General features: G+C 47.8%; 1 protein-coding gene and 1 long non-coding RNA gene across 29 annotated transcripts in view; both read left to right on the forward strand.

The window, feature by feature from the left end:
- TCF7L2 (transcription factor 7 like 2) overlaps positions 1–2773 on the forward strand; it is a 199822-nt gene extending 197049 nt beyond the window's left edge. For all 26 annotated transcript variants that reach the window (XM_082407951.1, XM_082407929.1, XM_082407973.1 and 23 more), the window contains one exon: positions 1–2773. This exon is cut by the window's left edge. The gene's annotated coding sequence lies outside the window, so the exon portion shown is untranslated.
- A 3335-nt stretch (positions 2774–6108) lies between these two features.
- LOC309636000 overlaps positions 6109–23783 on the forward strand; it is a 127436-nt gene continuing 109761 nt past the window's right edge. For all 3 annotated transcript variants that reach the window (XR_014249161.1, XR_014249162.1, XR_014249163.1), the window contains exons 1-2: positions 6109–10442; positions 10523–10836. This is a non-coding gene — a long non-coding RNA (uncharacterized lncRNA). The remainder of the gene's footprint in view (positions 10443–10522; positions 10837–23783) is intronic.

The raw sequence follows: 23783 nt of genomic DNA on the forward strand, positions 1-23783 counted from the left end.
GTAGCAGATTGTCCAGAAAGCATTTTAAATGAAGAGGTATAAACCCTTAAGGGCCAAAAATTCTGTATATTAGATTACTCTTAAAGGAAAAACCAGCTGCCGCTTTTATGTACACGTATGACATACAAGTAGGTAGCAAACTTTAAAAATAAAAAAAACCTAGGCATGTTGATGTTACAAAATGCTGTATAAAGCTGAAACCTGTTCATTCAGTGCCATTGTAGTTGACATGAAGCGATTGTAAAACTGTCTCCGATTTTTCTCTGGTTTATTAAAATGCTAACTATAACATTTTTTGTGAATACTTTGAATGTTTCCTAACAGTTGTGATGTTACTGTTCCGTTTTATGCTCTTATTCCAATTTCATTTTTAATGGTTTGGAAGCCATTTTTGTAATGAATAAATGTTCATGCTGTACAGTATCTGTAGCATGCCGTTCTGGATTAATAAAAGCAACTTAGTATGTGCAGATAAAGGCTGGTCACTTGTTTCTGTAATTTGGGTTTTATTTCTGGGGAAGCTGGATCCGCCTTAACCAAGAGACATGTGTTCCCAAGCTGGAACTTGAGACCCCGTGGTTGGTATGGGTGGTGGGTGGTGACTTGGATACCAGAAATGGGCCTTGAAATCTTAAGAGGGGTTGCTTTCTGCCCCTGCCCCCCGCCCCCCCCCCCCCCATTCTTAATGTCCGTTTGCCATACTTTATGTACCTGGTTAGTTCATTTCTGAAAGCAAATGTCATTCTTCTGGCTATAAGACTGTCACTCTGATATATCTCAGTCGGCCCTCTCAGAGTATCAAGCAGAAATGATTTAATTCCAGTTAATGAGACTTAGTTCACCAGGAGGGGATTTAAGAAACCGCATCATTGCCATTTAAAGGATCATTGATGTGAAAGTGTCCTTATTTCTTTCTAAGAATTAACATGCAGGGAGAGACGCCAGGGTGAGCAATTGTTAAGCAAGAAGGTTTTTAGAAAATTGGATCAAGGTGCTTCCATTACAAGTTTGCGTGGAGGACTCTCGCCATCTCTGAGACTCAAGTTCAGGGCTCTGCCCTGGCCGGGGTGCGCGTTCATCCCCATCGTCAACCAGGGGCCACAGTAAAGATCTTCCTGAGGTTTCCACTACATTCATTCCTCACGCTGGCTAGGACGGACGGACGGACGGATGGATGGATACGTGGTTCCACGTATCTGGACAGCCTCACCTGCAAAGGACGTGATTTCACTGGGCATGGAAGCGGTCTGTGTCACTGCCCTTGTTACATACGGTTACACGGTATTGTCCTGAAGGACTTTTCTTGGAAGCTCTGCTTTGCTCAAGTTGATTTTTGTTCTGTAAAATCTTGATATTTTGTTTTCATTTGCTTTGTATTCCTGGGAAGGAGTGATTCTGGTTGTCCTTCCCTATTTTATTTTGCACGCTGGGACCAGAGTGACCTTTGAAAACACAAATGACAATATCTGTTCTTTGTGGCAGTGGGCTAAGCCACTGATGGGCATTTTCTCATTTCATCCTAACGCCTACCCCCTGAGGTAGATATTATCCTCTCCCTCCACTCTCTGCTTTATTTTCTAAAACTGGGTTTGGGAACTCGGAGTGTGTGTCTTGTCTAAAACCACACAGCCTGTAGGGTGGTGGAGCTGGGATTTAAATTCAGCCCTGACTCCAAACCCGTGCTCTTAATACCAAGTTATGCCTCCTTGCGCAGTAAAGATGGTCCTTCTCCCCAATGGAGTGATGGGATGGTCCTTTTGATGGCTTCCTTGTTTGCTCCACCCCTCCTCCGCAGCACACACTCGCTTTCCCCTAAAAGCATTTTTGCCCTGCTTTCAAAGATGCAGTTGCCCTCTGCCTGGAAGGTCTGCTCTGCTCCTGCAGACTCATTCCTCCTCATCCTTCAGGTCTCTGCGGAGATGATAGTGACGATGTCTGTGATCTTTCAGCTTCCTGTCTTTCCCTCTCAGTAACATTCTCATCCGCCATCGTGTCAATGGGGGTGGCCTTGTTAGGCCACTAATAACACCCCTCAGTTCTGTGGACCTTTGGGACTGGAACATTCTTTGCTGTGGGGGACTGTCCTAGGCATTGTAGGGTGTTAGCATCCCTGGCCTCTACCCACTAGATGCCAGAAGCACCCCCTTCCCGCCAATCATGACAACCGGAGATGTCTCCAGACGTTGCCAGATGCCCCCTAGGGGGCAAAATAACACCCAGTTTAGACCCATTGCTCTAGGGAATCCCCCAGGAGAGCAGGATTGTGGCTCTGGTGATCTCTGTTTTATGCTAGGGTTCTGGTTCAGTGCCTGGCACATTGAGGGTGCGCCATATATATTGGGGGAAGGAATGAACGAGGTTGGCCAACTCCACACCTGTATTGCGGGAAGCAGGAAAATAGAAACTTGCCATAATGCTTCCAAATTTTGTGTTCTCAGAACTTCCAAGGTCTCAAGTTACTTCCTTAATGCTTTCAGCCATGCTGGAGTATAAGTCATTGCCCTTGTTACAGAGGCCGAAAACGCCAGGTGGAAGGGGTGCTCTTCCTCCATCATCAGCCAGCCTGAGTACAGATCTCTTCCTAAAATTCAAAATGCGATCACCTAGCCACGTGCTTACTGCTCTTGAACATTTGAGCAATGCTTTGGGGATCTTCTCTCCACCCTAATATGGAACTTCCTTTCCCCCCAGGCTTGTCTAATTCTGCACAGCCCGGGTTCCAGTCAAATGGCAGGCCGAGTCCTTGCCCCTCAACTCTCCCCTTCTTCTTTTTTTTAAAAAAAAAATTATTTATTTATTTTTGGTGGCACTGTGTCTTCATTGCTGCGCACGGGCTTTCTCTAGCTGTGGCGAGGGGGGCTACTCTTCGTTGTGGAGCATGGGCTCTAGGCACACGGGCTTCAGTAGTTGTGGCACACGGGCTTAGTTGCTCCACGGCATGTGGGATCTTCCCGGGCCAGGGCTCAAACCAGCGTCCCCTGCATTGGCAGGCGGATTCTTAACTACTGCGCCACCAGGGAAGTCCCTCAACTCTCTTCTTGACATCGGTTTGGTTTCTTCGTACCTCAGGAAGTTTATTTTCAAACTGAACATCTTTCTATTTCATCCATGAAAAGGATCTGTGGATTTTTTGTTGCTAAGGGACCCTAAGACAACATCTAGGAGCCCATAACCTCATCTCTGAGCCATATCACTCCTGACCTCTGTTGGGACCTGGCCAAGGAAGTTTGCATGTTAGGAGGGTGTATTAGTTACCTGTGGCTGCTGTAACAAAGTAACACAAAGTTGGTGGCTTCAAGCAATAGCTCTCACAGCTCGGGAGGCCAGAAGTCCGACAGCCAGTGCGTGCTTTCTCCAGATGTTCTGGAGCCTCTTCCAGCTTCCGGTGGCTGTCTACAGTCCTGGGTGTTCCTTGTCTTATAGCCACATCACTCAGATCTCTGCTTCCATCTTCACATCGCTGCCTCCTCTGCGTCTGTCCTGAAAGTCCCTCTGCCTCTCTCTTATAAGGATACGTGTGATTGTGTTTGGGACCTCTGGATGATCCTGGATAAGACGCTTCTCTCTAGGTCCTTAATCACATCTTCTACCATATAAAATAATATTCACAGGTTCTAGGATTGGGATGTGGGTATATATTTTAGGGGGCTACCATTCAGCCCACTATAGAGGCATTTGCCAATTCTGGGACAATTGCAGAGTCTTAGCACAGAATCCTCCAGAATGGACAGTTGTTCCAGTGTTGGTGGTGGTTTTGGACAAGTCTGTGCTGAAAGTGATTATTACAGTAAGTGGTTTTCCATGTCAGATTATGGAAGGTTCCCTTTTTATTCTGATGATGTGGATGCATGTAGGGTCAGAGGGCCTTTTGTCTGGACCCAGGGTGTGAAGAGAGGAAGCACCTGGGAGCAGCGGCGTGAACCTGAGCCTGGGGAATCCTCCATCTGACTCCCTCACTGTGTGTCCTTGGGTAATGCCTTCATCTCTCTGAGCCTCTCTTTCTTCCGCTAACACGTAGTGACAATATGTCATTTTGTCAACATGATAAGTGTCATTTTGACAGATTCTTGTGAGGGCTAGAATGCAGAGTGCCTGGAATAGTAAATCATAGTGTTTATTGTGATCACAAAAGCAGAAGGTCAGTCATAATTATTTGTTTTCCTTATTTCTCCTTGGGATTCTGCTAGTCCGGGTCTTTAAACCCAGGTTAGAGAATAAAAGGGATCTGGATGTGGTAGACATGTCCTCATTGTGGAGTCGAGGGACCATGGGCCTGGGATGCTGTGACTGCCCATAGTCAGTCATTCACCTTATCTGGGACTTAATGACCCCGTGAATATTTTTTCTACCTTTTGGGGCACCGCAGCTGTGGCTGGCATGCTTTCTGTGGTATGTAAATATGTTTTAATGAAAGCCCTTTGGAAAGAAGCTAAGAGCCTAAAGGTCTCTTGTGCCTCAAGGCAAGTGCCAGAAACCGGAGCTGGGAATCACTACTAAACAAGGCTAGAGGTTTGATTCTCTAGAGGGTTCCCATCTGGAGTTGGCGTCCTCATCTCCCATTTCAAATCTGGTTCAGCATTCCCAGGTGTGTGGCAATGGCAGAAGCCTGGGTGAATCCTGGTGTGGGTATGATGGGCAACACCAGTGAATTCTGAGTCTGGAGCATGGGGTTTTTCAAAGCTGGCATTTTGTGAGTGCACCTGATGGGAGCTGTAAGCACACTGATTCCTTGATTCATTCATTCATTTAACAGCTATGTTTGAGCACCAATTTGCACCAGGTACTGTTCTAGGAACTGGCACATAGATCTGGGGGGAGTCAGGTTGGTCTCTGGTTTTCCCTTTGAGCTCAGTCCTGCATCGTCTTAACAAGACAGAGTCTTTAAGGAAAGGGGCCACCAACATTCCTGAGGCCTGGGCAAGCCACTCACCTGGAAAGTGGCTTCATATAAAGATAATGACCAGAGGATGTGCTAAAAACTCTACCTGTGTTTCCTCATTTAATCCTCATAGGAATTGAAATTGCTTTTATGTTCATTTCACAAGTGTAGAAAGTGAGGCTTAGCGAGGGTGTCTTTCTCAAAGACACGTATCTGGGAAGTAGTGAGCCCAGGATTTAACCCAAGGCTGCCCGCCCGACTCAGGAGCCTGCACAGCTAAATACCATGCTGTACTCCTCCTCGTGAAGTCACAGACCATCTGAGTAGCTGGAGAGAGACAGAGGACGGAGCTAGTTTGATTCATGGCCTTAGGAGAGGCTTTTGCTATGAGATCACAGGGTTCTTTCCCTCTCTGTGTGCAGAAGTTTTTTCTCTCATTCTGATTCCTGTGCATGTAATAATAATAAAGACAGTTAATAATTACATGGATTGCACTATTTTGTTTTTTTAAAAATGTATTTATTTATTTGGCTGCGCCAGGTCTTAGTTACGGCATGCAGGATCTAGTTCCGTAATAGAACCCGGCCCCCCTGCATTGGGAGTGCGGAGTCTTAATCGCTGGACCACCAGGGAAGTCCCTGGATTGAACTATTTTGGACTCAGTGCTAGAAGTTGTAGAATCCTAAAATTAGAAGAAAATTAGAAGTATATGTATTATAATATTGTATATTATATTAGATGTGTTTCTCAGATTGTGGGTTGCAACTGGGTAGTGCATTTAAGTCCCACTTAAGAAATATATTGTCACTCCAAATCATAAGCATATTTTTCTCTCTTTTCTTCTAGGCGCTTTATTGTTTTACCTTTCATGTATAAATCAATGATCCAGCTGGTATCAATTTTGATATATGATACGAGGCAAGGGTCAAATTTCATTTTTTTCTGTATGGGTGTCTGGTTGACCTAGCATAATTCAAATGACAGTATGGTTGTGGATCTGTTTCTTGACACTTTCTATTCCACTGATCATTTTCTAGCCTGGTGCCAATACCACACTGTTTTAATCACTGTATCTTTGTAATAAGTAGTGCTATATGGCATGTAAGTCCTTCAGTTTTGTTCTCCATCAAGATTATCATGACTTTATTCGCCTTTGCATCTCTATATAAATTGTAGAATTAGACTGTCAACTTCCATCTACACATACACAAACACACAACCTGCTGGACTTTTTATTATGGTTGTGATGAACCTGTTCTACAATTTGGGGAGAAATGACATCTTAACAATATTGAGCCTTCTAATCCATGAACGTAGTCTATCCCTTCATTTATTTATGTATTCCTTAATTTCCCTCAATAATGCTGTATTCATTTGCTAGGGCTGCCATAACAAAATACCACAGATGGGATGGCTTACACAGCCGAAACTTATTTTCTCACAGGTATGGAGGCTAGCAGTCTAGGATCAAGGTGTTGGAGGTTTGATTTCTTCTGCGTCCTCTCTTCTTGGCTTCCTGCTGTGTCCTCACGTGGTCTTTCCTCTGTGTGTGTCTGTATCCCCATCACCTTTTCTGATAAGGACACTGGGGATATTGGACTAGGGCCCACCCATAGGTCCTTTTTACCTTAATTACCTCTTTAAAGGCCCCTCTTTAAAGGGGCTTAGGACTTCAACATATGAATTCGGTGGGGGATGCAATTTAGCCCATAACAAATGTCTTATGGTTTCATGTATAGAGGTTTTGCATGTCTTTCATTCAACTTATCCCTAGATATTTTATATTTTTTAAAATTATCATAAGTGGTATTTAAAATTTTTTACATACTATTTGATTATTGCTAGTATATCGAATTATACTTGATTTTTGTATACTGACCTTTTATCCAACAGCCTTGCTAAATTCACATATAAATTCTAATAGATTAGCTATAGCTTTTTTGGATGTTTCTATCCACACAATTATGTTATCTGAAAATACTGATAATGTCATTTCTTCCCTTTTCCTTCCCTTCCAATCTTTATACTCCCTCTTCTGCCTTCTTTTTTTCCCTTTATTGTGCTGGCAAGAGCCTCCAATAGAACGTTGAATAGGAGTGGTGATATTGGACTTCTTTGCCTTTTTTCTGAACTCAGGGAAAAACATTCACGATTTCACCATTGAGTATGTAAAGTGTCAGCTGTTTTTGTAGATACATGTTATCAAATTAAGAAGATTACTTTTTAGTCTTAGTTTGTTGAGAACGTTTCTCACAAACTCAAAGGGTGAAAAGGCAAGCCACAGGTAGGAGATAATATTTGTAACACATTTATTTGATGAAGGACTGATATCCAGGAATTAAAAAGTTCCTAAAAATCAAAAGAAAAGATAGCTTAATCAGTTGAAAGAGGGCAAAACCCCAAACTAAATGAAAATGAGACTAGATAATTCACAAAAAAGGGATATCCCAATAGCATAAGTTTACCTTAGTAGATGATCATAGCAGCTTCATTCATAATGGCTCCAAACTGGACACATCCACATTGTTCATCAGTAGTAGAATGGATAAATAAATGGTGGTTTTCATACAATGGGTAGTTTTCATCCAAAGCCCTCAAGATCCCTCTGGACTTTCCTCATAGATGATATATGCTCCATTCCACTGAAATGCTGGGAATGATATTGGGTAGGTGAGGGGGACAAAAGCCCTCTCAGTTGTTTGTCTTGCATGGAGCAGGTATTAAAAGACTGTAGCTATGATTGCCATGTGGTCTACAGCCTAGGGCCTGAGGAGCGAGTCACCACAGCCAAAAGTCATAAACCAAGCCTTTTGAAAAAAAATTTAATGCCCCCTATTCATTTGGTTTATGGAATTATGAAGAATTCAGGTTAAGCGATGTTAACTTCCTCCGGGTTCTCAAGGTAGTGGTGGTTACTACTTATAACAAAACAAGCTATGCACTGCCCACTCACCCACATCCCTGTTAGCTTTATGAGACCAAGTGTGGAAGGAAATTCACAGTGAAAGATGCGGACGGAGTGGGGCTACTGGAATGGCCTCTAAGGATAAATAATATAGTAAAGCATTAAGTTCCTATTAATAACTTTTCAGATAATACCCTGCTAGAAACCACTCTGGTGTCTGTATTTGCTTTTCAGGGTGCAAGGGTTGAGGCGGAGGGTGGAAATGGGAAATCATGGGCTTGTTATGAAATTGGAGCCCACCCTTGGTATCAGGGTGTGGGGGGGGCCCTGTTTAGGCCCCCACCCCTACCCAGGACATCAGAATTCCCAAGAGGGAGGTGTGGAGACATATAAGTACTAACCTTCCAGGTAGGAATTCCAGGAGGGCTTTGTAAGGCAAGAGCAGCTGCTCTAAACAGAGTCAGACTGTCTCCTCTCCAAGAGCTGGGAAGAAGGACCAGAGGAAAGTGTAGCCCAGGGAAGGGGACCCTAGCATGTCTTGCTTGAAGCCGCACAACTGGGTCCTGGCAGGTTCTAGGCTAGATGCCACGATTCCTTGCACTCTAGACCAGGGATCTTTCCAGTAACTACCCCAGCTTTGAATCCTCTACTGACTGGCTTTGAGGATGGGGAATTTGCATCCTACTGCCAGCTCCACGACTTGTTCCCAATCTTGGGTCGGTGTCCAAGTTTGAGGACTCCAGTGCGATGGAGGGCTGGAGTGTGCAGCTCACAGGAGTACAGAAGCCACCTGTCAGCGGACGCCTCTGACATGCCAGGCACCACACTAGGCTCCCGGGCATCTCGCACGGCACGCGTTATTTTATTTGTTCTTCACCCAGATACTAGGATGGGAGTCTTCCTACTTCCATTGTCATAAGAAGGAGCTAAGCAACACATTCAGCATCAGTCAGCCGAAAAGTGGCAGAGCTGGAGTTAAAATTAGCCGATTCTCTTCAATTACCCTACGAATGAGAATCTTAAAGAGAAACTGAGTCCTGACATTTCTCTGAGGTTTTGGAAAAGCTGTTAGGACTAAGCTGGACTGGGACAGCTGTCCACTTGGGAGAAATGGGGCTACCCCATGGGGAACCCTATGTCCTGTGGCTGCCATGCCCTAGGGTTAGGGTGGTGTGTCGTGGGGAGGTACTAAGTGGCCCTGACTCCAGGGCTCAGGACCTGGATGTTCTCTTTCTCTTGGTTCCAGGAGCTGTGACCTCACCTTGTACCACCAGCTGTGGTGAGCAATGAGGTGAGTCCAATCGGACCCTGAGTGCAACCCCCCGATGGTCGATCCTGGAGGCCAGGTGGGTGCTGGGTGGATGTCTGTAGTTACCAGGGCCCAGCATTTGAGGGTTCCCGAATGCAACTCACTGAGGTGTTACTGGGAAGTCTCTCGGGTGCCTCAAGGCTGGTTGTTGGGCATCTGAGGAGAAGGGCTCGGCCTTGGGGGCAGAGAGCCTGGCCTCTGCAGACAGCCTCTGTTCTCCCCAGGAAGGGGCTGGGCCACCGAGCCGCATCCTCCTGCCCAGCCCCCTCCGCTCCGCCTCCACCTTATATAATGGCACATTATACAACATTGCAAAGCAGGTGGTATTTTTAAAGACAGCAAGTGAGCGTTTTTTTGGCCTAAATTTGGGAATGAAACAGATGGATTTTTAAGACTCTGGGCTTTTCCTATGAATAGTAACCCTTGTTCTCCTCTGCTTTTAAACACCAGTTTCAAGACCACCTCTAGCAACCAATCAGCACTCTATTTAATTATAACAAAATTCTTAGCTCTGTCTGCTGCTGCTCGGACAAGTGGGGGGCACTGGATCAATTTCTGGAGCCAGGCAGACTTGCCAACAACAATTTTCTTTTTCCCAGAGGGCCTCGGAGGCCGGCAGCAGGTTCCAAGCCCTTCCTCTTCTGCCCGCTCGGCGTGGGCTCCCTGACAGCGAGTTTGAAAAGGGTTACAGAGAGGCAGATAAATGCTAGGCTTGTTGCAGCCTTCCTGACTGTGCAGACCCCCGCGCCAGTGAGCTCATGCCTGCCTCATTACACTTGGTGCCAGATTTTTTCCATTAACAGGTAATTGAGTAGAAACTAAAATAAGCGAAGTTTGTTTCATCCCCTGGATTTTCTTGCTGGGGTTTAAAAGAAAAACACTTTAGCTTCGTTAGTGGAGGAGTGTCCTTGAAAACGTATTTATGTTTTCCAAGTGATTTGTCGCTTGGTAGGTGTAATGAGCCCGTTCCTCCGGCCTCTCCCTTCTTGTTTTTATTCGTTAAGGGCCATAATATTCAGAGAATAGGAGCTGGTTTCCTGGGCCCCTGGCTGTCTGACACCCTGTTTTAAGAGTGGATGGTGAAGTATGTTCTGTTCATGGTAGAGAGCTAATTTTTCTCTCTCCTCTCTCTAGTGCAATCGCACCACCGCGCGCGCACACACACACGCACGCACACACACACCTGGAAAATCACCCATAGAAGCCTGTTGATCACACAGCCTCAGCGCGCAACCTACAGAGCCCAGGGGGCAGGTGCCCCCGGGCCAGCCCCGCCCCCGTCTCCGTGCCCTGCGCCTGCGCATGAGCTCCAGGTGGATGGCGTCGCCGGCTGCCGGAAGCAAAGCGAGGTTTGGTCTCCTTTTCTCTCTTTGCGGCTTTCTTTATGCGTGCCCAGCCCAGGTTCTAATTTCACAATTTGCTATAACAGGAACAGATGTTGTGTGAGCCCTGAGGTCTCCAGTCTTCCTGTTTCCCATCTCGCCGGGCTCCTATCTCAGCTGGTCTGTTTTCAGCTTCGAGAAGATTCCTCATCACTGCCCAGACGCAAGTTGTCCATTAGGGTTGGAGCTTGGATGGTGTGTGTGTAGTACTTGAAATCCAGAGAGAGAGACAGAGAGACAGAGACAGAGAGAGACAGAGAAGGGGGCACGGCCTCCGTACTTAGGAGTCTTCATCTTCATTTTACCTGGAGCATCGGAGAATCATGCCTTTATTTTCATCGTGAACCCTTTTGAAATTCTGGTGAGTGCGAATGTCCATCACCCCCCCCCCCACCCAGTACACACACACATGCACAAATGTATATGCTTGATTACAAACAACAGGCTGCGTATGTTTTCAGTAGTTAATGAGCCCCGGTGGCCCCCAGGGTAAGAATCACTACAGCAGGCAGGCAGGGCCAATGAAGCAATGTCATTAAAGCAATTTTTTTTTTCAGGAATTGTTCGCTCCTCCACACACCTGACATAGAAGTCTTTGTGAAGGAAAGGCAGCTCCAGAAATTTGTGACTTCTGGATGAACAAACTTAGCTCACATGCCTGTGTTCATTTGGCATTCTACCAGTAATAATAACCATAGCTAACATTTTTACATCTCTGCTTTGTGCCAGTGCGGGGTGTCCTTCTAACAGGGATGGTGTAGATTAGTTCCCTGCCCGCCCAGAGCTAACATTCCAGAGGAGGGTGGGGAGACACACAATAACCAAGTAAACAAAAGGGCCCCTTGAAATTTCAGTAAGTGCCGAAGGGAAATAAACCCGGTGACATGCTGGGTAAGAGCCTCCAAGCATGTAGGAGGGCCCCTCAGGGAGGTGCTGTGTCATCTGAGGCCTGAAAGTTGAGGAGTTTTTCTACCTCTGTCTCACTCTCGGTGCCTGACTCATTGCATCCCCACAGCCTCCCAAAGCTCTCTTAGCAGCTCCATTTCACAGATGAGTACACTGAGGCCCAGAGGGACCTGCCTGGGCCATGCGAGTGAGGGAACCAGACTGGAGCCAGGCCTCTCAGGCGGATCCCTGAGCCTGTGTTCTTCCTTTTTTTTTTTTTTTTTTAAATAGCTTTATTGAAGTATAAATACCAGAAAACTCACTTGTTTTAAGTGTACAACTCAATGACTTTGAGGAAATTTACAGAGTTGTGCAACCGTCACCACAATTCAATTTTAGAACATTTCCATCACCCCAGAAAGGTCCCTCCTGCTCATTTGCAGTCACACCCTGTTCCCACGCCCAGCCCCGGGCAACTGCTCATCTACTTTCTCTCTGTGTACATTTGCCTTTTCTTCACATTTCCTATACATGGAGTCATACATTATATAGTCTTCTGTGTCTGGCTTCTTTTATTCAGCACAGTGCTTCTCAATCTTTCTTTCATTATCATCCACACCTTCGCCAAGGGGAAAAATTATATTTAATTAAAATTCTCCCTAAAGACAGAAATTAAGTACTAAGGATTTTGTGAGGTAGGGTTGAACTTTGGAAAGCCACAAACTATTGTAATAGCTAAGAATTTTTTGCCCCCAACTTTCACCTTTTATTTTAGGGTTTATATCATCCGGCGGAGAATGTAAGATTTAGCGTAATATTAGGGGTTTTTTGTTTGTTTGTTTGTTTGGCCTTGCTACATGGCATGTGGAATCTTAGTTCCCTGACCAGGGATCAAACCCGCATCCCCTGCATTGGAAGCGTGGAGTCTTAACCGCTGGACCGCCAGGAAAGTCCCAGCATAATGTTGTTGAGGTCCATCCTTGTGCTTGCCTCTTGATCGTGTGTAGTATTTCATGGTATGGACTTGCTGCATTTTGTTTATCCATTCACCAGTTAGTGGGCTTCGGGGTTGTTTCCACTTTTTGGCTATCAAAGTCTTTGCCTTTAAACACCATACTGAATCCCTCAGCCCGCTCCCCATTTGAGGAAGAGCCCTTGGGCATCTCAGTGCTGCTTTGGGAGGATGAAATCACCCTCATTATCTCAGTATCCCCATCCGTAGACTGGAGGTAATAATCCTTAGGCCACAGGCTTGTCATGGCAAGGATCTACGGCCACTGCCTAGTAGATGGCAACAGCTCAGTGTATGTCAGTGACCCTGCCCACCCCCTCATCCTTTCCGTGGGGAAAGGTGACCCCTTTGAAATCTCCCCCGCTGTGTTCCTTCCAGCTCCAGCTTCCATCTGTGTCTCCACGGATTATGTAATGTCTGACATTATTATTTCCTCCTTTTTCTCTGGTGTTATTCAGGTCAAACCCAACATTGTTCCTTAACAGGAATCTCAAGTATTTCTTTCCTCCTAGCATTTGTCTTCTGGTCTCAGCCGTTGACACATTTCCAGGGACCAATTGATTTCATCTGCTTCTAAGAAACTAGGCCTCCTGCAGGGGACTGGGGATGGGGAGGGTAGTGCACGTGGATGCTGCAGTAAAATGAGCACTGGACCGCGAGTCCAGAGGCTGTGCTTCAGACCAGCTGGGCTGAGTGGCCCAGGCCCAACCCCAGATGCATTTGTATTAACTTCCCTTTCCGCAAAAGGTATCCTCGTTAAACGGGCTGGCCTCACAGGATCATGAAGAGCAAATAAGAAATTGACTTGGAAAGTGCCTTGTAGATGGTGAGGCCGTTGAGAAAAAAAAAAAAGACTGTGGTATATCCCCACCAGGTTGTTGGGGACCTGCCTGTGATGCCCTCCTGTTTGGGGGCCGCGGGCAGGGGGAGAGAGATGTGCACGTCCAGTGCCCAGGGTCTCAGCCTCCTGCTGCTGCCCCTTAAGACCTGAAACAATTCCCCGCGAGCGTTGGGCCCAGTGTGTCGGGGAGGAGGGACGTTGTAGAACGGGCCTGAGTGAGCTGCACCCTGCAGGGAGTGTGCAGCCCTGTAAACTCCTGGGCCTCGAGGGCCGAACGAGTGCCCAAAGCGAGGCAGAGGGGCAACAGCCGTGTCCCCTGCACACTGGTTTTCACCCCATTTCGGGCCTCCTTGTCCTCAGCCCCTACCCTCCTCTCCTGCCATTTTCCTGTTTTCCATTGACCAGACTTGGGTCGTGGGGAGCCAGCTGGGTTTGTGTCCTTTGGGTCAAAAAGGATACTTCCTGGGAACCAGTTGAGCAGAGTGGTTAAGAGGGAGAACTCTGGAGTCAGCCTGGCTGGGTGTGAACCCCCGGTGGTGTGGTTTCCTGGCTGAGCCTGTTGGCCAAGTTAAGGAACTTCTCCAAGCCTTGTTTCCTCAGCCATAATGTGGAACTAAGACGCTGCCTATTTCTGGGAGGCTCAGATGAGAAGTGCTCGGGTCGACGTTTGACGCTTGGGGTCTGTTCCATGACCACTGGTTATTATTACTGCTCCTGTTGCCCTGTGTTCTCTGGGGCAGACATTGGAAAAGATTGTTCATAAAAGGTCTTGGAATTGAAAATGATTTATTTTCCTAATGCAATATATTTTTTTTGAGTGAGAGGCAGAAAAGAGGGGATGGATGAATGAATGCATGAATATGGGGTCAAGAAACTCAGAAGCACTCATGCTTTCATACAGTTTGTCTTCAAAGCCATGCACCACTCCATCTCTTCTCCCACTTGTTTCAGAGGAAAAGTGACTGGGTCTAGTGACCGAGGGGCTGGGCCAGACCACCCTGCAACCAGTGTACTGGCAAATGTTTAACTAATGCTTCAGGGGGGAAAAGCCCTGATTTGTAGCATTTGCCAATTTCTGTGGTGTAATTACTCTACCATGGCCAATTTTAATCTATCCATGTGACACCATTACATATGGAGTTAGAAACAGATGCCCAGAAGCATACCATTATACAATATTCCCATCATATAGATACAGTAGATATACATCACCACAAGAGCATAGATAATGGTAAAATAAGTGATGCTCTGAGTGTTTATCAGCTTTGCTGTTAATATAATTTATCTGGTTCTAAGTTTATACAACTTAATTTTAAAAAACTGGCTCTTGGCACACAGAGGGACAAACGTGTGAAGTGTACAAGCTAAGAAGAGAAGCCTCAGGAGAAACCAACCCTTCTGGCGTCTTGACCTTGGACTTCCAGCCTCCAGAACTGTGAAAAAAAATACATCTGTGTTGTTTAAGCGGGGGGGGGGGAAAAAAAAAAAAAAACTGGCTTGCAAAATTACTGGAAATCAGGTCTCCCAAGCCAGTGTGTGCTGGATCCAGCATACTACTGCCTCCACCCCATGGCCAATAGAAGCCCGTGGAAAGTTCTTCAGACCAGCTCTGAAGCCTTCCCCTGGCTGGTCTCTGAAGCATCCACACTGCAGGCCCAGCCAGGATGGCTGCCCTGTTGTCAGCCCTTAGAGTTCTGAGCAAAATGGGAAGTTGCCAACTTACGAAAGTATCCTTTGTCATGCGCCATCTCCTCCAAGGAAGCTGGGTTTGTCCTGTCTGAGACTGGACTGCTTCAGAAAGAGGATTGAAAGATACCCAATTTTCAGCCTATTCGATACTTGAGAAAATTCTACCAGCTCTCACAAAGGGACGTTCCTGTGAAAGGAAAAGTGCTCGTAAGTCCAAAGAAATCAGTGTGGGGAATTCCGGTTTCCTTCAGGGATATTGAAGAGAAATTCCAGAGGCCAAACCTATTCTCTTGACTTACTGTCAGGGCAGCGGGGTGCTATGGGTACATCCCCCCCAAAACAAGAAGCCAGGTCAGGGCCGAGGCCCCCTGCAGGCTTGGGACCCCCTTTGCTCCCAGGCCCTGTGCTGGACCTGGCTGGAGAGCTGGGCGGCGGGGAGCCGTTCCTTTCAGAGGGCTGCCCCGCCGCGCCCAGGGCTCCCCTGGGCTCCAGCTGCTCCAGGGGCGCCCACCAGAGCATTATCCGGGAAGAAAGCCACCGGGCTGAAAAAGCGGCATCCGCTTTCAGCAGGAGCCCCTCTGCTGCCCCAATGCCTGCCTGGCTCTTGGCCCTGGGCCATTGTGGAAGGACAAAGCTGACACACACAACAATCCCACGACAATCTCCTCTCAGCCCTTTCTTCTTTATTATTGTTATTATTACCTTTCAAACACTCCAGCTTCTTGGGCTCGTTATCTCTGCTGAGGCCTTTGGCCAAAGTTCCTGGGAGCCACCTCTCCCTCCCCAGCACCCCCTTCGCCCTCCCAGGCCCAACTTCACTGCTGCTGTCTCTTTGACAAAATACATAAAACCAATACGGATCGGTTAACATACATGACATCTTTAAACTTTAATCCCTTTACCCTCTCTCGACGCGGCGGGCCGGCCTCTGTAGAGGTGCCCGTGCATTGTTCCCTGTCAAAGCCTTCTTGAGTGGGTCTCCCACTGAGCAACTTTTGTGTGAGTCAAATCAAGATTATAGGTAGCAGGGAAGAAAAAGCCGAGAAGAGAAGGTTAGCCCCTCATTTTAGACTTTAAGAAAAATCTGCCAGCGGGCGCCAGTCGGAGTGGGTAACGCACATGAAAGACCAAGTCCAAGCTGGGTCGCCCGTGTCACAAGAGGAGTTTTTCAGGGAGAAGCACACAAAACACGCATTGTCGTGGTCGCACACAGAGACATAAATTTAGGAACATGTTTGCCCTTCGCCTGAACATAGTTAGCTCTGATAATGAGGAACAATGAGCCCGAACGAAACGTCCTGGATTGAGTTAGAGCTTGACACTTGCTCGTTCTCCCAGAAAAGTGGCTTCTTGCTTCTTCCCCGTCTTAACTCCTGCCCAGGGCCAGATGACCCTCTGCCACTCTCCGCTGTCCTCCGGCACCCTTGCTTGGTGGAATGGGGGACAGGTCAGGTGTCCAACAGGAGGACAGAGGACCTCTGTGGCTTAGCTGGCTCTTCCACACTGGAGAAAAATCCTTTGGGGTAGCCAAAGTCCCTTTGAGGAAAGCTCCATAGAGGTTACTGCTTACACAACGGACAGGAGGTGCAGCTAGTAATCCTTACTCTCCAGACGGCAGCGGAAAGTTGAGATGGGAGTACCTGGGTTCAATCCTGGCTCTCCTGTGGGATCCTGGTAAATGACTTCATTTCTAAGTGCCTTATTTTCCTGTTGTTATTAATGAGATAGTACCACCTCAAGGCTTGGGAGCAAGCTTAGATGTCTGTAAATTGTGTAGCACATCGTAGGTGTGTTGACACACACGTAGAAGTGTTGACAATTATTATCATCACTGGCGGAATGAATCAATCCCCCGAGATAAAAGAAAGCAGTTGAATTAGATCATGAAGATCTAAAACTCTAGGTTCTGTGATTCTCTTTTAATCTCCCCATTTTCATCTAGAGGTGGGTGAAATTGTCCACTTCTCATGGATAAGGAAACTGGGGTCTGGAAGGAGTGAATGACATACCCAAGCTGACACAGCAAATAGTGACAGAGAAAGGAACATGACCAGGTCCTCCAACTGTGGGGCTGCAGCTCTGCACAATTGTCAAGCATAACAGAGTTAGTGACCTGTGTACTAAGATATGATAATATTTTCAGATAACTGAAAAACATTTGTAGCAAGGGGGTTGAAAAAAATGATTTGTAGATTACCCTTCAGTTAATTTTTTTTTTTTTAAAAAGCTGTCTCCCCAGAACCTACTGTTCTCTAAATATCCTGGGACGTCCAGGTCTCTAAATGAAGGAGGCTTGGACCAGATGATCTCCAGCTTAGTGGTGAAAAAGCTGGTATTGAATCTCGACTGTGGCACTTCCTGGCTGGTTGCCTTTGGGCAAGTTACTTGATCTCCTTGAACTTCTGATGTTTTCCATTAAAAAAAAATCAAGGTTTAATTTGCATCTAGTAATACCCTTTTGAGTGTGCAGTTCTGCTGGTATTGACAGACATACACAACGGTGGATCCACCACCACAATCAAGATATATAGAGAACATTTTCAAAACCCTCCAAAAATTCACCCATGCCCCTTTATATTCAGTCCCCTCCACCCTCCCCCAGCCCCTGGCAGCCACTGATCTGTTTTCTGTCCCTATAGTTTTTCCTTTGGGAGAATGTCATATAAATGGAGTCATACAGTATGTAACCATTTGATTCCAGTTTTCTTTCACTTAGAATAATGCATTTGAGATTCATCCATATTTTCCCTGTATTAACAGTGTGTTTCTTTTTATTGCTGAGTAATATTCTGTGGTATTGAAGAACTAGTTTATTTTATCCATTCCTCTGTTGAAGGACGCTTGGGTTGCTTCCAGTTTTGGTGATTGCGAATAAAGCTGCTATAAACATTTACATACAGATTTAGTTTCACTTGGATAAATAGCTAGGAGTCGGTTTGCTGGGTCATATGGTTTGTGTATGTTTAACTTTATAGGAAACCACCAAGTTGTTTTCCACAGTGGCTGTACCACTTTGCCTTCCCACCGGTGACGTATGAGGGTCGCAGTTCTGCATCCTCACCAGGGCTTGATATTGTTAGTTTTTTAAACGTTAGCCATTCGAATAGGTGTGTGAACCTTGGTTTGTAATCTGTAAGATGGAGACCAAGGGGGCCCTCATGGTATTCTTGTGCACGTTATTTGACACGGTCCGTGTAAAGCACTTAGCACAGTGCCTGGCAGGTAGGGGGTGGGGGGGGTGCTGAATGAGAGTTTATTTATTATTCTGTCCAAGTGCAACATTCTTTCTTTTTATTTTTTAATTTTAAAATTTTATTTAATTAATTAATTAATTTATTTTTGGCTGTGTTGGGTCTTTGTTGCTGTGCACAGGCTTTCTCTAGTCGCGGCAAGCGGGGGCCACTCCTCGCTGCGGTGCGTGGGCTTCTCATTGTGGTGGCTTCTCTTGTTGCAGAGCACGGACTCTAGGCACCTGGACTTCAGGAGTTGTGGCTCGTGGGATCTAGAGCACAGGCTCAGTAGTTGTGGCGCATAGGTTTAGTTGTTCCGCGGCATGTGGGATCCTCCCAGACCAGGGCTCGAACCCGTGTCCCCTGCATTGGCAGGCGGATTCCTAACCACTGCGCCACCAGGGAAGCCCCAAGCACAACATTTTTGCACGTGATGGCTATTGTACATTACGCTTCTCGAGGCCCCCTCCCTGTGTGAGAGCATCAGTCTGTATTGGTCCAGATTGCTGCAGGGCTCTGTGAAGAGACCACTTTGTGTCTCTCTTAAAACCGGGCTCTGTTTTGTCTCCCTGGTTCTCTGCAGGGACCAGGCAGCAGCTGCTGGCACTAGGCCAAGCGGGTCCCCGGGAGCTCAGAGGCCAGGCTCTGGTGGGCAGGGCATCTGAACAGCCCTCCTGCCACCACCTGAGGCCTGGGGGTTTTTCTTGGCCCGCTTCCACCCCTGCTGCTGGCCATTCCTGTCTGCTTGCCCTGCCAACACTGAGCCCCCGGCTGGAGGCATCCCTATTAAGCATGGATTACCAAAAAAAAAAAAAAAAAAAAGCAAAACGGGTACATGGATCAGTCTCTGGGGGATTTGGCCTTGGAGGTAGCATACAGGGAAACAAACCATACAAACGCTCCTTTCAAAGCCCGGCTGAGCCCTTGGCGTAATCACAGTGGTCACCCTCGGAGGCCAGAGATGGGGTCATTCCTTCCCCTTCCTGACAGCAGCCCCTCAGAGCAGCGCTCGTGTCCCGGGTAGCCCTGATACTCAGCAGCAGCCCCAGGGCTTTGGGCAGTCCGGCCGCGGGCCTAGAGATATGACACAACAGGCTTAAATCATCCAGACGGCAAACCTAAAGAAATGTGGGGTGGACCCCAAACATCAGGAGGCCAGCCAGGCGTTGGGCAACATGCCTGAATAGTGCAAATGGTAGGCTTAGAGCTAATGGTGGCAGGCCTATAGACCTCAGGCTGTGGGCCTAAAGAAACCAAGCGAGCTCAGAGAAGTCAGAGTGTCAGGAACAAGGAGTACAGGTGACACGTCCAAATTGGGGTCACATGGCACTGCTCATAGGGTGCTTTTGCGCGAATGAGAAAAAAATCCGTCCCTCTGGGCAAATGCAAATGGAGCCCTGGGGGTGCCCTCCTTTGGCGAGCAGAGCACCCCAGTGGCTGGACACGTCATGGGCAACCCACATGGCAGCTCTGGGCCCAAGGCCGGGTTATGTTCGCCTGACACTCCTCTGGGCTTCTTTCCCAGTGCTGTTTCGTGGCCCTTGGACGTGCCCCACCTGTGAGTGACGCGTTTAGCAGGCCCCCTGAATGCCTGGGACTGTCTCCAGAGACCGCGGCCCTATGATCTGTGGGGAAAGGCCACCAAGCAGAGAGCTCGGAGCCGCGCCAAAGCAAAGCCCAGACCTGGAGAGCCTGGCGTGGGCACGCAGAGGAGCCTCAAGTCATGTTGGCTTGGCGAGGCTGTCAGCAAGGCATCACCAGCCTCAGCCTCCTCCCGTCCAAGGAGGAACGGGGAACCGTGGAGGGGCAAGGACCTGTCGAGGGCCACGTCATTTAGTCATTTAGGGCCAGGATGCCAAAGGAGACCAGGAGAAACGGCACAGGAGCACTGGTCCGTGGGGTGGGTGTGGCACCACTGAGAAAGGGAGAGCCGAGGGGCAGGGCGGCACCTTTACAGGAGGACACAGGGCGGATTAAGAAGATTGGGGGAAGCAGGATTACAAAAGAAAGACAACTTGAATCTCCCTTTCTTTGGCTTCTGGGCTCCACACTGCCTTGGTTTTCCTCCTACCTCTCTGGCTGTCTCTTCTTGGTCTCTTTGCTGGCTGGCTCCTTCTCTTTTGTGGACCTCCAACGCTGGAGTGCCCAGAGCTCAGGCCCAGGCTCCATCCTTGCCCTGAACACTCTCTCTCTTCAAGTAACCTTATCCAGACCCATAATGTTAAATGTCACCTAAAGCAGATGATCCCCAAATCTCCGACCCTGATCTTTCCCCAGAACTTTTGTCTTGTGTGGTCAACTGCTAAGTGACACTTTCCTTTAGACATCTAATAGGCGTCTGAAAATTAACAGGGCCTAACAAATCATGGTCATCTATCCTAAGCCTCCTCCTCCTCCAGTCTCCTCTCCCCCTCATAGCACAGGACACTCCCATCCACCCAGTTTCCTTGAGTCCCCATTCTTCCATCCCACCCCTATATCCATTCCATGCGTACTTACTATCAATTGCACTTTCTAAACATGAGAAAGTCCAATCAATTCTACTTTGCAGCATGGATCCATCCACTTCTCTCCATTGTCACCGTGCCCATCTTAGCACAAGCCAACATTACTCTTGCAGGGGCCAGCACACTAGCCTCCTATCTGGTCTCTCCACCTCTGCTCCTGTCTGCCCTTCCAACCATTTCTACATGGTGGTCAGGCTAGTCTTTTAACAACATGAATTATATCACATCACTCCCAGCTTAAAACTCTCTAATGGACCCCATTCCACTTGACTAAAATAGAACCTCCTTTTCACGATCTGCAAGGCGCCACACAAACTAGCCCCTCCCTGCTTCCCCAGCCTTATCTCAAGCACACTCTTCACCCATTGCATTCCATCCCACTGACCTTCCTTCTGTTCTCACCTCCCATTTAAGCTGTCCTTCTCCTGGAATATTCTTCCTACTGACACTCCCAAGGGGCTCTTTTTTTGTTTGCTGTTTTCTTTCAGTCCCATCTCTCGAAAGTTCTTCCCCATTTATCCAATCTAAAATATCTACTAGGTCAAGCTCTATCCCCTTAGCCTATTTTAATTTTCTGTGTAGGACTCATCCTTCTCAGATTATTATTTTCATTGTCTGGTATTTCCTGTCCTTTCTATCTAGAATGCAGACTCCCTGAGAGCAGAGGACTTTGTCTTTTTCCCCACTGTATGTCCAGCACTTGACTGTGTACGTGGCTTTTGAAGATGTTCAACAAGTATTTGTTGCATGAATGAATAAGTGAAGGGAGGAATGAGTGAATGAATGAGCACTGGACTCGTAGATGGAGGACTGGGCCCTATCCTTTCACTTTGTCCCTGAGAAATATTTACTTATTCATTCACTCAATGCACATCTTCCAAGGCCCTGCTTGAAGGGAGGCTGATGGATAAGAAATGGTCCCTGATCTGCGAGCTCAGAGCCTGAGGAGAGGCAATCATGGACATAGGACATTAGAAGAACCCAGTAGAGGGGCCCCTCTCCCAGCCCAGAGGAGGCGGTATCTAGGTTGAGGCCTGAAGGACAAGCAGGGCACAGCTGGTGTAAAGGTCCTGCGATGAGATAGAGAAAGCACAGTTTGTTTCAGGAATGGAGAGGAATTGTCAATGATTGGATCCATGCAGCACAAAGAAGGAAAGAAGGAAGAAAGAAGAGAGAGATGGAGGGAAGGAAGGAAGAAGGGAGAAGGTAAAGCAGATGGAGAAATCGGAAGCTTATGTTCAGGAGCCTTCTGTTTGGAAATGAGGAAGGAAGAGGTCCTGATTCTGTCCATGGCCTTCTCCTGTCCCAGTCCTCAGGCCCTGGCCACCTGAACAGTCCCCTTTTGATTCTCCTCTTTGCCTGATGATAGCAACAGAGGACATCCCAGGCTACTGTAATCCCCCACCCACCAGACAACCCTTTACAGTTAGTTCACTAGGCTCTTTGAACCTTCAAACAACTTTGCTTTACAGGAAACTGAGTCCCAGGGCCAGAGGGATTTGCCAAGAGCTGCAGAGCTGGGATAAGAACTGGCTCTTTGGCCCTTGGCTGTAGTCCTTTAGCTGCACCGTGACCCCCTCTCTCCTGAAATGTGTCTCCTCGGGCAAACTCTTCGCCTCCACCCAGGGAGTGTGCTCCGGAGGTCCTAAAAGCCTGACCCGGCCCCTTCCAAGGGGCCTCCTGCTGCGTTTCCTCTGCTCCAAAAGCTTTCTCCACGCTATTGGTGCCACCGATGGCTCCGGGCCAAGCTGACTCATGTGTTCTGACTTAAAGTATTTATTTCGAGAGTCAAGTGTAGCTGAGCTGCATGTTTCTTGGCAGAGCCGGGCTGGCAATGGACTTGGCCTGTGTGGCCCCCTGAGATGATGGCCGGGCTGCCGAGGAGAGCCCGCAGAGGGTCCCGTTTACACTGAGAAGGTCTCATCAGCCCTGGATGAAGCAGCTGCCTTCCCTCCTGAGTCCCTGATGAAGGGCGTTATATGCACGACATACTATCAAGGGATGTGAGATGAAGGGAACCAGGGTGGGATCATTCCACTTCTGGCTCTTTCAGAATCAGCCCGTATCCTTGGACAAATTTCTGTTTCTCTATTTCTCTGGGCCTTGTGTGCCACGTGGAGACAGCGCTGCCTGCGTCATGGAGCGATGGAGAGTTGCTGAGAGAGATCTGTGACGTTGGAGAAGTGCAAACTGCTGGCCAATCAGAGAGAGTTACAATGATGGGTCAAGTGATGGGTGTGGCCTCTGCGGGTTCCATGGCTCTTGCCCGAAGAGACAGAGACCCACTGAGACTGGTCTGCGAGAACACTGAGCAGCTGTCACCGTCCTCGGCAATAAGAACCACGCATGTGAGCCTTTAATACTAATAACGATTTTAAAGGCTAATGTTGTTAGGGGCCGGGGTGCCAGGCACTGTGCTTCGCAGGCGTTGTGTAATCCACACAACCAGCCCCAGAGGTCAGGATACGATGCATGTGTTCCAGGTAAAGAAAGGTGGCTTAGAGAAGTTCAGGGATATAACCCAGGTCTGTCTGATCCCCAAACCCATGTTCTTTTTTTTTAAAATAAATTTATTTATTTATTTTTGGCTGTGTTGGGTCTTTGTTGCTATGCGCGGGCTTTCTTAGTTGCGGCGAGCGGGGGCTGCTTTTTGTTGCACTGCGCAGGCTTCTCATTGCGGTGGCTTCTCTTGCTGTGGAGCATGGGATCCAGGCGCACGGACTTAAGTAGTTGTGGCACGCGGGCTCTAGAGCGCAGGCTCAGTAGTTGTGGCGCATGGGCTTAGTTGCTCCGCGGCATGTGGGATCTTCCCGGACCAGGGCTCGAACCCGTGTCCCCTGCATTGGCAGGCGGATTCTTAACCACTGTGCCACCAGGGAAGCCCAAACCCATGTTCTTAACCAATAATTAAAAAAGCAAGTGCACCAACCCTGACTGCACTTTATTGAACACGGGATGAGTGTTTGCCAGCCTAAAGATCCACTACGGATTGACAGATTGCAGAGTGCTGGGGTGTGTGAGGAAGAAGTAGGGACAGGTGAGTAGTGGGCACAGGGGGAATGGAGCTGTGAACTGGGAGCTGCAGCTGCAGTTGGGAGGGTTGGAGTCCCCACTTGGCCATAATCTGTTGACCAGCAACTGGCT

The sequence above is a fragment of the Balaenoptera borealis genome, assembly GCF_965194805.1.
Source record: "Balaenoptera borealis genome assembly, chromosome: 10".
Taxonomy (NCBI): domain Eukaryota; kingdom Metazoa; phylum Chordata; class Mammalia; order Artiodactyla; family Balaenopteridae; genus Balaenoptera; species Balaenoptera borealis.